Here is a 14,351-nt window from a genome sequence, read left to right on the forward strand (position 1 = left end):
TCTACCCCTGCATTCTATAAATTAGTAACTCTATTGTTCTTGCTCTGTGTCAACTAAAATAGCTTTGCTCCCTTCTTAAGTAGTCACCTAACTCCGTGGTGAGATCAGTGCTCTGTATATTGTTAATACTCAATTGATAGATCAACATTTTTTCCTACTTTCTATGTATTGTAAACAAAGGTTATCAAAATGCTTGGAAGTAACTTTAAGGCTTAAATTGTGTAGTGGTAGACTTGGATACTACAAAGCTTAAAATTTTTAGCTATATTGACATAAACAAAATATTTCTGGAAGCATTATTAACTAAACCAAAGAAAATCTGAAAATTTGATTTTCACTTTTTAAATGATACCAGGATATGCCCTGCTTCCTCCTCTTGCCCACATAATTAACTACCATATTCTCTTGTCCACATAATTAACTATCTCTGCCATGGTAGAAAAGCACCGCAGATTTGCTGTTTTGAATTGGAGTTGGCAGAGTTAAGTTTTCCTGTTCGCTATTGGACTAGTTTTACTGTTGTCATTGGTTACAAAAGGTGCCTCTCGCCGAAACCGGTTTGGCTCAGTGAATAGAGCGTCGGCCTGCAGACTGAAAGGTCCTGGGTTCGATTCCGGTCAAGGGCATGTACCTTGGTTGCGGGCACATCCCCAGTAGGGAGTGTGCAAGAGGCAGCTGATCGATGATTCTCTCTCATCGATGTTTCTAACTCTCTATCCCTCTGTCTTCCTCTCTATAAAAAAATCAATAAAATATATTTTAAAAAAACAAAACAAAAAAAAAAACAAAAGGTGCCATTCTCCATTTGGGTTGGTAGAGTAGATTCCTGGGCTGCCATAATAAATTACCACAAACATAATGACTTAAAACAATAGAAATTTATTCTCACTTAAAGCAATAGAAATTTATTCTGGAGGCTAGAAATATGAAATCAATGTATTGGCAGAGCCATTCTCTCCCTGATTATTCTAGGAAAAATTTTTTCCTTCCTGGCTTCTGGTGGCTCCTGGCAATCCTTGGCACTCTTGGCTTGTAACTACATTACTCCAGTCTCTGCCCCAGTCTTCACATGGCCGCCTTCTCTGTATGTGTCTGTCTTCTCTCTTAAAAAAAAAATATTTTGAGAGAGGGAGCCCTAATTGGTTTGGCTCAGTGGACAGAGCGTTGACCTTCGGACTGAGGGGTCCCAGGTTTGATTCCATTCAAGGGCATGTACCTTGGTTGCAGGCACATCCCCAGCGGGGGGATTGCAGAAGGCAGCTGATGGATGTTTCTGGCTCTCTATCCCTCTCCCTTCCTCTCTGTAAAAAATCAATAAAATATATTTTTAAAAGAGAGGGAGAAACATTGATATGAGAGTGAAACATCAGTCAACTGCGTCTTTATGCCCCCTACCATGGATCAAGCCCGCAACCCAAGCATGTGCTCTGGGCAATGTTTCTGGCACTGCATAATGCCCAACCAACTGAGCCACATCAGCCAGGGCTTTGCCTTGTCTTCCTATAAGGACGCCACTCATTGGCCTTAGGGCCCATCCTAGTCCAGTATGACCTCATCTTACCTTATGCATTTGCAAAGACCCTAATTCTAAACAGGGTCACATTCAGAGGTACATTTGAAATTTGGCTCGTGTTGACAGTTGCCAAGAGGTAGGAAATTCTGGCTAAAAGTTCCCCTCATGTAGTTAGATTGCGGAAGACAGGTCCTGCTGAGCTCTGAGCCTTCTGATCTAGCATTTCTAGTTCCTGTTTTCTGTGTGTATTCTCTGTTTCCATTCTCTGGGAACAGGGCTGTATACCACCAACTCTTATAAGCAGTTAGTGTGTGTTCTAGGTTAAATATACATACACACACCCCAGGCAGTTGGGAAGGGAAATTGTCTTTTCTCCTGTGCTTGAATTACTGAATTTATTTAAGTGCTAATTATAAGAAAAGCTGAACTGCAGACCCGAGTTTGGGGAGGGGCTGGTACTGTAGCAGCTACTGATGGCGGGCTGGAGCCTTAGCTCTTCCTGGTGCTTAGCCACTGCACACAGCACCCTCCGTGCAGCCTGTGTTTCTAGTTTCCATAGTCACAGTTAATGGGAAGCAAAGTTGTCATCATTTAAAAGTGTTCACTATGAACTATTTATAAAATTAATTCTTATTCAGATACCCCCCATTTAACATTTGAATAAATACCAGCCATCTTTGTTGACCAATTTTTCCCTGACTGATCTATATCTACACTGGAGGTCAGGAAACTACAGATGACGTGCCTGCGCCATCTGCAGCCTGTTTTTGTATGGTCTGTGAGCGAAATGGTCTTTATATTTTTAAAAGTTTGTGTGTGGATGTGACCCGAGTCCATTGCCGGTGCGCGGCTGGATGGCAGCGGAAACCGCCATTGTTCCATCCCGAGAGGTCAGCCTGGCGCCCTGGCGCCGCCTAGTGGCCGTCACTGGAAACACTTGCTCCGCCGCCCCCTCCTCCCGGCGGCTTCGGAGCGAGGCTGACAGGGGGGAGCTGGGAGCCCCTCTGCTCCCTCCCTCTCCTCCCGGCAGCCCCCTCAACGGCCCATCCGGGTTCTGGCGCCGCAGCCGCGTCAACTGCGGATCCCGGCTTGGCAGCTGCGTCAGCGGCAGATCCGGCTCTGATCCCGGCTTGGCAGCTGCGCCAGCGGCCGATCCGGCTCTGATCCCGGCTTGGCGTCTGCGCCAGCGGCGATCCGGCTCTGATCCCGGCTTGGCGGCCGCGCCAGCGGCGATCCGGCTCTGATCCCAGCTTGGCGGCTGCGCCAGCGGCGATCCGGCTCCGGCGCGGCAGCTGCTGTCCACGGCCGATCCGGCTCCGATGCGCTGAGGCTGCTCGGCCCTTTCTCGCTTCCCTGGACTCTCCCTGGGCATCTTGCGCCCTCAGCGGCTTCGCACCCCAGTGTCCTGGCGCGAGGGAGGATGGCTGTAAGGAGCTGGCTGCGCGATCTTGCCGACGAGGTCAGCGAGTGGTTAGTGTGGCTGGATCAAAAGATGGATGAGCTGGGTCTCAAGCCGAACGTTCAAGCGCAGGTGGATTTCCTGCTGGAGCACCAGGGCTGGTATACCCTGCTGTCCTGGCACCTTATCCTGATGGTGGTTATCTTCCTGCTGGTCTATGGCTGGGTGTCGTCGTGCTCCTATGTCTCGGCGGCCGAGCTGCGCGCCCGCAGGATGCGGAAGCTCCGTCGGGAGGAGGCTGCCAGCGCTGGCGCCCGCAGGAGGCGGAGGACCCAACGGGAGTCCACGCCTGCGCCGCCTCCGACGGCCGCCTCCAACCTGGCTGTGCCGAAGAGCCCCCGGATGGAAGAGAAGAGGACCGGCAAGAAACAGTCCAACCCCAGAGACTCGCACAGGGAGAGACATCCCCGTGGGAGACCACTGCCAACCAGTAACGTACCACACGTGGCCCGACCAGCGACCAAGCCCGAAACCCACGTAAGTGCCCCGACTGGATATCGGAGCAGAGACCCTCTGATGCACAGGATGGCACTCCACCGACGGGATGACTCCGAGGATCTAGAAACCTTTTACATTTGGATTAAGCCAAATGGGCAAGCTGCCGAAGTGTCTGACATGAAAGTTTCCCGATTTCCTCGAAGTGAACCAGCAACGCAACCATTAGGGATAAATAAGAGAAACGAATGGCCGAGGAAACCAGTGTGTGAGGCTACAGCGATGCACACTTGTTTCTGCGAAGGTGGGAAGAACGGTATGCCATGGTGGGTGAGACTTGAGGAAGGATCCTTAAGGATGCGTAAACCTCCGAAGATGTAGATTGGTTCTGGTGCATTGGATTCAGCTATCCCTGGGATAGGAAATAGCATCTTAGTTACCACCAAGCAACTCACAACCGCATCATTTCATATTGGCTCCAAGAAGAATAAAGGTGAATCTCATCTTAAATGTTTGTGTTGGCAACTTTAAGTCTGGAAAAGGAGATCCTAAACTTCAGGTTTCTTCAGGATTAAATGAAAACCTCAGTATAAATGAGGAGACTGCAGTGAAAAGGATAAGTCCCAGCCATCTTTGTTGACCAGTTCGCCTTCAGCGTGCAGGCGAAGAGAAGTGGAACTCTGTTTCTCCTGCTTCTGCGGGCAAGAGGAGAACTGAACCCCCTGCTTCGGGACAAGACTCTGGAGATGCCAAAGGGAATGAATGGGAGGAGTTGGAGGACCAATATTTTCTCACTGCTGCGTGTGGCTAGGAGAGTGAATCTCTCTAAATAGAATTCTGCTGCTTTTGCATCTCTCACACTTAACTCTGCTGTTTCTGGGTCTACTGATGGTCCAGATGATCCAGAAGATTTTGAAAAAGAGATTAGAGAAGAGCTTCTCGTGAATACATCTAAAGCCCATCCAAAATCGGAAAAAGCTTTTTCTTAGGAAACCATAAGCACTAAAGATCCAGTAGAAGCAATGGACAAAAATAACCATCCCATGAGAACTCTTCCACCTGCTCTTTCTACAGAGCCATTTGTTATGTGATAAAGTGATTCTGGCAAGAGCTCAAGTGGCACCGATGCTACAAGAGTCAGATAAATCCAAGTCAAATACTAAGTAAAATAGTGTGCCAAGTTTGAAACTAGCTAGGAATCTCCCAAACAAAAAAAGAGAGAAAAGCCAGGCGGGAAACGTGAATTTTCTTTTTCTGAATAGGACATATGTTTGCAGACTCTGTCTTAAAGATTATGCTGTGTACGCAGTAATTTGTGAACATGTATAGAGTTATATAAATTTAAACCAATTTTAAGACAAAACTGAACCATCATAAAAATGGAATCAAAGTTAATTTATGAAATTACGAGGTCATCAGAATATACTATAGACAGTCCGTGGGTTATGTTGACTCGTATGTCATTTTGTGGTTACGTTGCTATCTCCCATTTATTTATAAAAAAAAAAAAGTTTCGTCATTTTGACGTATGCATATATGTTTTTTTAATTTTATATTTTTTATTAATTATTTACCACAAGTAAAGGTCAGGAATTGTTTTTTGTTTTTTTTTAATATATTTTATTGATTTTGTACAGAGAAGAAGGGAGAGAGATAGAGTTTAGAAACATCGATGAGAGAGAGTCATCGATCAGCTGCCTCTTGCACACTCCCCACCGAGGATGTGCCTGCAACCAAGGCACATGCCCTTGACCGGAATCGAACCCGGGACCTTTCAGTCCCCAAGCTGACGCTCTATCCATTGAGCCAAACCTGTCTCAGCAGGAATTGTTATCTTTTAAATTTTTTTTTTTTTTTTTTTACTGTTTCTCTTCATTACTGCTGTGTATGTGCTCCATGTGAGTAGGTGCTTATGTAGGTGGGTTCCGACTTACGGCGAAAATCGTGTTATGTTGCCCTGTAGGAACGGATCTCCGACGTAACCCGAGGACCTACTGCACATTGCTGGAAGACACCTGGGAAAGTCTTTTTAATTTAATGAGGACGTTCTTAATTCAAGAACATTATCCTGGTTTTACAACAGATTGTGCCCTATCTCATCTGCTCCTGAGGAATGGAGGATTCTGATGAGAGAGAGGGTTGCCTACACTTCTTGGACTTTATGCATGAACTTATGTCATTTGAATCTGCTTTATGCTTAAAGTGTTGTAATGAAATGCATCATCTGCCATATCTTTACATATGTGTTGGTAGCAATTTGTATTAAAGAAATCACAAGTGCAAAAAATAAAATAACAATAAAATAAAAGGTTGTGTGTGTATGTGGGGGCGAGGGAGGCAGGGGTGGGGGGGGTATGCAGCAGAGACTGTATGTGGCCTGCAAAGCTTAAAATATTTACTCTAATCCTTTTCAGAAAGTTTGTTGACCTTTAGTCTAGGGCAGTGATTTTCAACTGGTGTGCAGCAGAATTTTAGTAATGGTTTATGTGTGCCATGAGATGAAAAAGGTTGAAAATCACTGCTCTAGGGCAAATATACTACAAATAGAGTGTAAACTAATTGCAAGTTAAAATTATGAATCTTGCATAAGAGGCAGGATTTCATGAAATATCTAGAAGTGGTTATGGAAAACTGCTGTTTAGGGCTCTAGTTTAAAAAGTGACGCTCTTTTTTAAAAAATATATTTTTTTACTAGAGGCCTGGTACAGGACATTCGTGCACTTGGGGTGGTCCCTCAGCCTGAGGTGATCAGGACAGCGGAGGGAGGGGGAGTTTGGAGCGAGCAGGCCGGTGGCAGGGGGGCAGTTGGGGGCGAGCAGGCCGGTGGTAGGAGGGTAGGTGGGAGCCAGCAGGCCAGCAGGGGGGCAGTTGGGGGTGATAAGGCTGGTGGGGGGGGCAATTGGGGGCAAGCAGGTCGGTGGCAGGAGGGCAGTTGGGGGCGAGCAGGTCGGTGGCAGGGGAGCAGTTGGGGGCGAGCAGGCTAGCGGGGGCGGGGGGGAGGCAGTTGGGAGTAATAAGGCTGGTTGGGGACAAGCAGGCCAGCCGGGGGGGGGGGGGGGTGTGTGTGGCAGTTGGGGGTAATAAGGCCGGTGGGGGGGCAGTTGGGGGCGAGCAGGCCGGTGGCAGGAGGGCAGTTGGGGGCGAGCAGGCGGCGGCAGGGGGGCAGTTGGGGGCGAGCAGGCCGGTGGCAGGAGGGCAGTTGGAGGCGAGCAGGCCGGTGGTAGGAGTGCAGTTGGGGGTGAGCAGGCCGGTGGCAGGGGGGCAGTTGGGGGCTAGCAGGCGGCGGCAGGGGGGCAGTTGGGGGCGAGCAGGCGGCGGCAGGGGGGCAGTTGGGGGTGAGCAGGCCGGTGGTAGGAGTGCAGTTGGGGGTGAGCAGGCCGGTGGCAGGGGGGCAGTTGGGGGCTAGCAGGCGGCGGCAGGGGGGCAGTTGGGGACGAGCAGACCGGTGGCAGGGGGGCAGTTGGGGGCGAGCAGGCCAGCGGCAGGGGGGCAGTTGGGGTGAGCAGGCCGGTGGCAGGGGGGCAGTTGGGGGCTAGCAGGCGGCGGCAGGGGGGCAGTTGGGGGCGAGCAGGCCGGTGGCAGGGGGGCAGTTGGGGGCGAGCAGGCCGGTGGCAGGGGGGCAGTTGGGGGCGAGCAGGCCGGTGGTAGGAGGGCAGTTGGGGGCGAGCAGGCCAGTGGGGAGGGCAGGTGGGAGCCAGCAGGCCAGCAGGGGTGGGGGCGATCAGGGGCGCCCTCTCACAGCCCAGGAGCCCTCAGGATGTCCAACTGATGGCTCGGGCCTGCTCCCCAAAGCGAGCCGAAGCCAGCAGTTGGGCATCCTTAGTCCTGCTGTGGAGGTGGAAGAGGCTCCTGCCACCGGCGCTGTGCGCGCCGGCTGTGAGCCCAGCTCAGGCTTCTGGCGGAGCAGTGCTCCCCCTGTGGGAGTGCACTGACCATCAGGGGGCAAAATATGTTGAACATCTGCCCCCTGGTGGTCAGTCAGTATGTGTCATAGCAACTGGTTGTTCTGCTATTTGGTCAATTTGCATATCAGCCTTTTATTATATAGGACTAGTGGCTCAGTGCACGAAATTGCACGATGGGGGGGGGGTCGTGTGTGTGTGGGGGTGTCCCTCAGCCTGGCCTGCACCCTCTCCAATCTGGGACCCTTTGAAGGATATCCTACTGCTGGTTTATAGGGATAGGGCCTAAACCAGCAGTCAGACATCCCTCTCACAATCTGGGACTGCTGGCTCCTAAACAATCGCCTGCCTGATTGCCCCTAGTCACCTGCTCTGCTTGCCCCCAACTTCCCCTGCCGCTGGCCTGCTCACCCCCAAATTCCCCCTGTTGGTCTTCTCACCCCCCACTGCCTGCTGCTCGCTGACCTAATCACTCTCAATCCCCCCCACCAGCCTCATCACCCACAACAGCCCTCCCCTCTTGGCCGCTAACCACCTCTACCTCAGCCCTGCCACCATGGCTTTGTCCAGAAGAAGGTCTCCCAGTCTAATTAGCATATTACCCTTTTATTAGTATAGATTGCTTTCAGAGAGGAAGCGGGGAGAGAGCTTGAAATGTCAAAGATGAGAGAAAATCATTGATTGGCTGCCTCCTACACACCCTTCAGTCCGCAGTCTGACGCTCTTATCCAGTGAGCCAAACCAGCCAGGGCAGAAAGCGAGGCTCTTTTGAACCATTGAAAAGTGACGCTCTTGTGAAGTTAAACCAATTAACAACCAAGGAATAGAATACCTACAGGATTATGACAGGGTGGGTGCTTCAGAAGAAATGAATTCCTATTACTGCTCTAACAAATCTCCACACATGGGTGGTTACACAGTACAGCCGTGTTTTCTTAGTGTAGTTCTAGACATCTGAAGTCCAAAACGGGTCTCACCAAGTTCAGTGCTGTGCTCATTCTGGAGGCTCTGGGGGAGAATCCGTTTCCATCTGTAACCTTAGTTCCTTCTTGTCGTATAATAAGCATATTCTCAGTTTTCAAGGATAGAATGTGGCCAACGTGTTGAGGGGCATTGTTTTAACAAAACCCTTCAATGTTTGGCCATTTAAAAAATCTCTAGGATCAATCTTTTTGACTTAAGGATGAAATAAGGATGTTATTTCGTGCTGTCATTCAAAAAAAAAATTTTTTTTTTTACTTTATTCATATTTGTGTCTAAAGAAATCACAAGGGCGACCTAAATCTTTTTAATGAATCTTAATTCATGTTTTTTAATTTTTATGAAAGGGTCCAAAATAAACTTCTTTAAAAATATATTTTTAAGGGTCATTCTTACAGCCATTGATTATAGAGAGCCATTTCTCAATATTATTCTTTCCACGTAAGGAATTGAAATACTGCATGAGAAGGATATGCCATAACAAGAATCACTGGTTCATCAGCTAGGAGACAATACTCCATTGCTTGACCCTTTATCAGACACAAAGCAGGGTTAAGCATCTTGGCTGCCGTGGCGCAGAGCTGACGCAGGAGGCCAGGGAGCGGGTAACTGCACAGCTTTCCTTGGGGCAGATGCACATCCTGTGGTCCTGTCCTGTGAGGAGGGTTAGGGTTCTGTCGCAACCCGGGCACGGCGGAGCACTCGCTCGTCTTCCTGCTCTTCCTGTCTCCGAGCGGCTCTTCTGACCTCGGGCGTTGTCTTGGCTGCTCCCTGACCTGTTAACTCGCCCAGCCTCGTGCTGATCGTGCGAGTCTCCCCCCGTCGCAGGCGCCAGGCTCGAACAGCCAGCTCGGAATATTTGGGCGTGGGGTGCGTTCCGAGTGGGAGTGAAGGGTTTCATTGGGGGCCTGGCCTGATGAGACGAGCAAGAAGTCGACGCCTCTGTTGAAGAGTCTTTTTCTCCCGGGATCTTTGTCTCCCGCCCAATGCTCTCGGTCTCCTCTGAGCTCACACCAGTCCACCCTCGAGGCGAAGGAGATGTACCTGCTTCACCGCTTCCCACAGCAGATGTCGGTGCAGACAGCCCCCACTCCCCTCCTCCTCTGCGTGTGCCCCTGTCCTGGCCCATCTCTGAGGTGCCATCGCCATGAGATGAGGGTGGGGCCGCTGAGGAACTAGCAGTGTTAACTTTCAGTTGAATTGTTCTTGGTTTTGGGCAACTCAGACTCTGCCACGTGATATGGTTGGCACTGGTTAGGCCGCCTAAAAGGTGTTCTCCGAGTCCACTGCGCGTCCTCGAGGCGCCTGCCAGGCTGGCCCGTGACAGGGCGAGCGCTCCCCGGAACGCTGGCGCTCCAGGGCGGTGGAGAACGAGCTGGGCTGCAGCACGGCTTGGCAGCCTTCTTAAGGAGGTGTGGTTCTCTCAGCACCTTCCCTGGGATCGCCAGGAACCGCTGGCTTCAGCCGCTACTGCCCCTTCGTCCCGGAGCTTCTGCTGATCGCCAGCAGCTTGACCTGATGCATTGCCACAGCCGACTGATTTTATCTTTTATGTCTTCCTGGATCTCTCCTCTCCTGTTTTTCCTGCTACATTTTCTTGCCTTCTCTGTCATCTCTCCTGTGAGCAGTGACAGTAGCCCCAGGCTGTGTCCTGTCCTGAGCAGCAGGGAGAGCTGCCTGAGCACAGATCTGGTGATGTCACTCTCAGCCAGGGGTCCCTCATCTACGGGATTGAGTCTGGGATCGGAGGTCCATGAAACAAGCGTTTGTAGTTACCTATAAGTCTCATGTTTTTGCATAAGCAGTTCCGTTGCCTAAAATGCCCTTTCCAATTTATTTGATTTGGTTAACTCCTACTGAGCTCAGCTGCTGCCTTCTCCAGGAGATTTTCTGAGTCCTCCAGTTGAGTTAGATAGTGTCCCTTCTGGGCTTCCGTAGAACCCTCTCTCCAAGCATTCACTGCTTTGCTTTTTTTTTTTTGGCATTACTTATTTAACAAACATTTAATTGTTGCTTACTCTATGTTCTAACTGCTTTACAAATATTTAATCCTATTGACAATCCTTTGAGATAAATACTATTATTATCCCCAATTCTGGGTGACAAAACGGGACCAGTGAGGTCAAATAACTTGTTGCACATAACACAGCCTTGTAAGTGATAGATCTGAGATTTGAAGAAAGGCTGTATCGGCGTAGGAAGTGTCCCTCTCTCAGTTGTGGACATCCCTTCCCCATTCATAGCCAAGTCCTCAAGGGCAGAGCCATATCTTAACGCCAGGGCTTGGCCTGATAATTCAATACCCCTATGTCTTGTTGTATTTTTTCTTTTTCAATATATTTTTGCCGATTTCAGAGAGGAAGAAAGAGATAGAAACATCAGTGATGAGAGAGAATCAATCACTATCTGCCTCCTGCACACCCCCCACTGGAGATCAAGCCTGCAATCCAGGCATGTGCCCTAATCGGGAATCAAACCATGACCTCATGGCATGGGCTAATGCTCAACCACTGAGCTACACTGGCCGGGCTCAGTGCCTATATGTTGACCTTGCTACACTACAAGGCAGTTCAAAGACAGTAGAGTTTTCTATGTCACACAGATGGAGAGTTTGTAATGAATGTTTCATTTATCTAGCCTGGTCTACTTGGAGCATGAAGCAGGGCCCAACTCCTCCATGTCTGTGAGCACGGAGGTACAGGAGGAGGCTGCCCTCCTTGGTCCCGGAGCAGCCGATCTGAATATGGAGGGTTAGGCAGGAGGGAGAGGGGAGAGTCGCTCTGACCGGGGTAAGGCGGGTGGGCCTGAGCTGGGGTGTGAAGTGTTGAGAGCTGTGCTGGGCAGAACAGTGTTATACGTGACCGCAGGGAGGGTGAAGCAGCCTGCGTCCCTGCGGGCAGGTCGAGTGTGAGGGGTGCGTCCCTGCAGGGTGGGCTGGGGTTATGCTACAGCCTCCCGTTGCTGATCCAGCTCAGTGCTATGGCCGTGGCCTCTGCCTCCTGCAGCCCCCGGGGCCCAGGCCTCCCCTGTCGGCACCTCACTCCAGCCTGCTCCCTGCATTTGGGTTCCGGGTGTATATGCAGAAGACTATCGCTGCCCTGCTCAGGGCGTTCTCTCTAACCCAGTGATTTCTTCTTCACCCAGGGAGAGCCCACTGCCAAAAAGGCCCGGTCAAACCCTCAGGTGTACGTGGACATCAAGACTGGGAACAAGCCGGCCGGCCGCATCCAGATCCTCCTGCGCTCAGACGTCGTCCCCATGACAACGGTTGAGCAGGCTCCAGTGGAAGCTGGGGCTGAGCCAGCCGAGGAGGAAGCTGCCTGGAATCTGCTCCCTGGGCACGATTGCTGCCCAAGTGCGTCATCCCAGGTCCCGCAGCTGGAAGCAGGTGAGGCAGGGCAGGCGTTTTGAAGCTCTATAAAGGCTTAGGACCATCAGAAAGAACAAGCAGTTAAAAGTGATAACATGCTTCCAGTGCCATCTGGTTTAGTTTTATAGTGTGTTTTTAAAAATTGTGTGTATATACACATATTTTATATATATATATATATATATATATATATATATATATATATATATATTGTTTATGTATATATAATTATGTATATATAAAATTATATATACATATACATGGACATCAAGACTGGGAACAAGCCGGCCGGCCGCATCCAGATCCTCCTGCGCACAGATGTCGTTTCCATGACAACGGTTGAGCAGGCTCCAGTCCTTTTTTCCGTTTGTGAATTTGCTTTTTGCCCCTATACTTTATCATTTTATTATATACAAATGTTTACCCCTCTCCCCCGTACCAGTTGAGAGGAAGTTGAAGACAAGTCCTTTGACTCCTAAGTAATTTAGTAGGTATTTCCTGAAAACAGAATATTCCCTTGCTAGTCACAGTAAACTATCAAAATCAGGAAATAGAATATCAATACAACCCTATTAACTAATCTTCAGCCCATATTCAAACTTCATCGCTTATTCCAATATTTTCCTTGATGGTAATGTTATCAATTTTTCTTCCCAACAAGGATTTGCACATTACACCCAGTGGTAGAGTCTTGTAGTCTCTGTTTTCATTGTCTTTTGTGATGGTGACGTCTTTGAAGAGGATGGGCCATTCTTTAAGGTTGTTCTCAGGTTGCCGGCTGGTCCTGCCTCGGGGGCAGAGTTAGATGATGTGTGTTGGCAGGAAGGCCTCAGGAGCAGCTGATTCCTTATTAGTGCATCTTCTAAGGAAGTACATGGTGTCAGCTCCAGTATTTGTGATGTTAGCTTTGATCAGTAAGTTAAAGAGATTTCTGCTAGGTTTTTCCAGTGAAGTTATTATTTTTAAAGTTATAAATTAAAAGCTAAAAAACATCCCCACTCTATCTGCAGCCATTTCCCAGAGGTAACTACTAGTCACAGTTGTGAGTCAGATTTTCTTTTTTCTTTTTTTTTAATATATTTTATTGATTTTTCACAGAGTGGAAGAGAGAGGGAAGGGATAGAGAGTTAGAAACATCGATGAGAAAGAATCATCGATCAGCTGCCTCTTGCACACCCCCTACTGGGGATGTGCCCGCAACCAAGGTACATGCCCTTGCCCGGAATCGAACCCGGGATCTTTCAGTCCCCAAGCCGACGCTCTATCCATTGAGCCAAACCGGTCCTGGCGTGAGTCAGATTTTCTTAAATATTCATAATGATCCTTTTTACCCATAATCCTTTTGTTTCAGTCTAGCCTTTTTAAAACAAGTTTATTATAGTCATAATTGCACATAGTTTAGAGAACATAACTCTAGGAGTTTAATTAAAAACATGACAGTCTTCTGCTTTCTCTGGGCACTGGCTCACTTCCCACTAATGCCAGTTGTTCCCCCTCCCCACCCATTACGGACCAAAAACATACCTTGCAGTTTCCAAGTAGCCTACAGGGGGCGGTGTTTTCCTATTGGAACCCCTGTCCTAGACAGTCCCATCCCATCCCCGGGGCTTTCCATTTCTCCATGTTATTCCCATATTTCAGTCCAGGCGGATCATGCCCAACAGTTCTTGCTCTTCTCTCCAAACTCTTCCTCTTGCTCTTCCTGTTTCAGTCAGTGCCGCTACCGTGCACCCGGTGAGTCAGAAACTCAGGACTCGTCCTTGGCCCCCTTCCCCTTCACTGTGCGTCCCGCCTGGCCCAGCCGCCCTTCACCCTCCTCCGCCACCGAGGTCTGCGGGCCGGCCTCCAGGCTGCTCCTGCCTCTGGGAATCTGATACCGAGCGGCAGTCAGGTGGCCCTCCCAAACACAAACCCAGTCACGTCATCCTGCTGACAGCCTCCTGGGCCGCATCGCCCCAAGGATCCATCCAGCAGGGCCCACAGAGGCGGACCTGACGCCTCCCGGCTCCCCTCACCGCCCCCCTCACCGCCCCCCCCCCGGCTCCCCTCACCGCCCCCCCGCTCCCCCGCTCCCCTCACCGCCCCCCCGGCTCCCCTCACCACCCCCCCCCCCGCTCCCCTCACCGCCCCCCCGGCTCCCCTCACCGCCCCCCCGCTCCCCTCACCGCCCCCCCCCCGGCTCCCCTCACCGCCCCCCCGGCTCCCCTCACCACCCCCCCCCCCGCTCCCCTCACCGCCCCCCCGGCTCCCCTCACCGCCCCCCGCTCCCCTCACCGCCCCCCCCCCGGCTCCCCTCACCGCCCCCCCCCCCGGCTCCCCTCACCGCCCCCCCCCCGCTCCCCTCACCGCCCCCCCCCCGCTCCCCTCACCGCCCCCCCCCCCCCCGCTCCCCTCACCGCCGTGAGACTCCCCCTCTCCACCGTGAGACTCCCCCTCTCCACAGGTGCCCCTCGCTTCCGTCCGGTGTCACACGTGTCCCCTGGTCCCTGACCTGCTTCTGTGTGGACTTTCCTACCACCTGGACCTGTGGAGTCGGCTGCACTTTACATCACACACTTATGCCTGAAATTAAACATTCATTTTTCTTCTTATTTGTTTGCTGTCTCCTTCTGAGAATGGCAGCCTCATTGGGTAGGATGCGGCCTTTCTTTTTCACCACTGTGATGTGTCCGGAAAGCAGCTGACACAGAA

At 50.7% G+C, this 14,351-nt stretch overlaps 1 protein-coding gene across 2 annotated transcripts in view; it reads left to right on the plus strand.

Moving 5' to 3' along the window:
- Positions 1-11,547, plus strand: part of PABPC4 (poly(A) binding protein cytoplasmic 4) — a 39,333-nt gene extending 27,786 nt beyond the window's left edge. For both annotated transcript variants that reach the window (XR_014794183.1, XR_014794184.1), the window contains one exon: positions 11,435-11,547. The gene's annotated coding sequence lies outside the window, so the exon portion shown is untranslated. The remainder of the gene's footprint in view (positions 1-11,434) is intronic.
- Positions 11,548-14,351: the final 2,804 nt, after the last annotated feature.

Source organism: Pipistrellus hanaki, assembly GCF_964339955.1.
Source record: "Pipistrellus hanaki genome assembly, chromosome: 2".
In the NCBI taxonomy this organism is placed as follows: domain Eukaryota; kingdom Metazoa; phylum Chordata; class Mammalia; order Chiroptera; family Vespertilionidae; genus Pipistrellus; species Pipistrellus hanaki.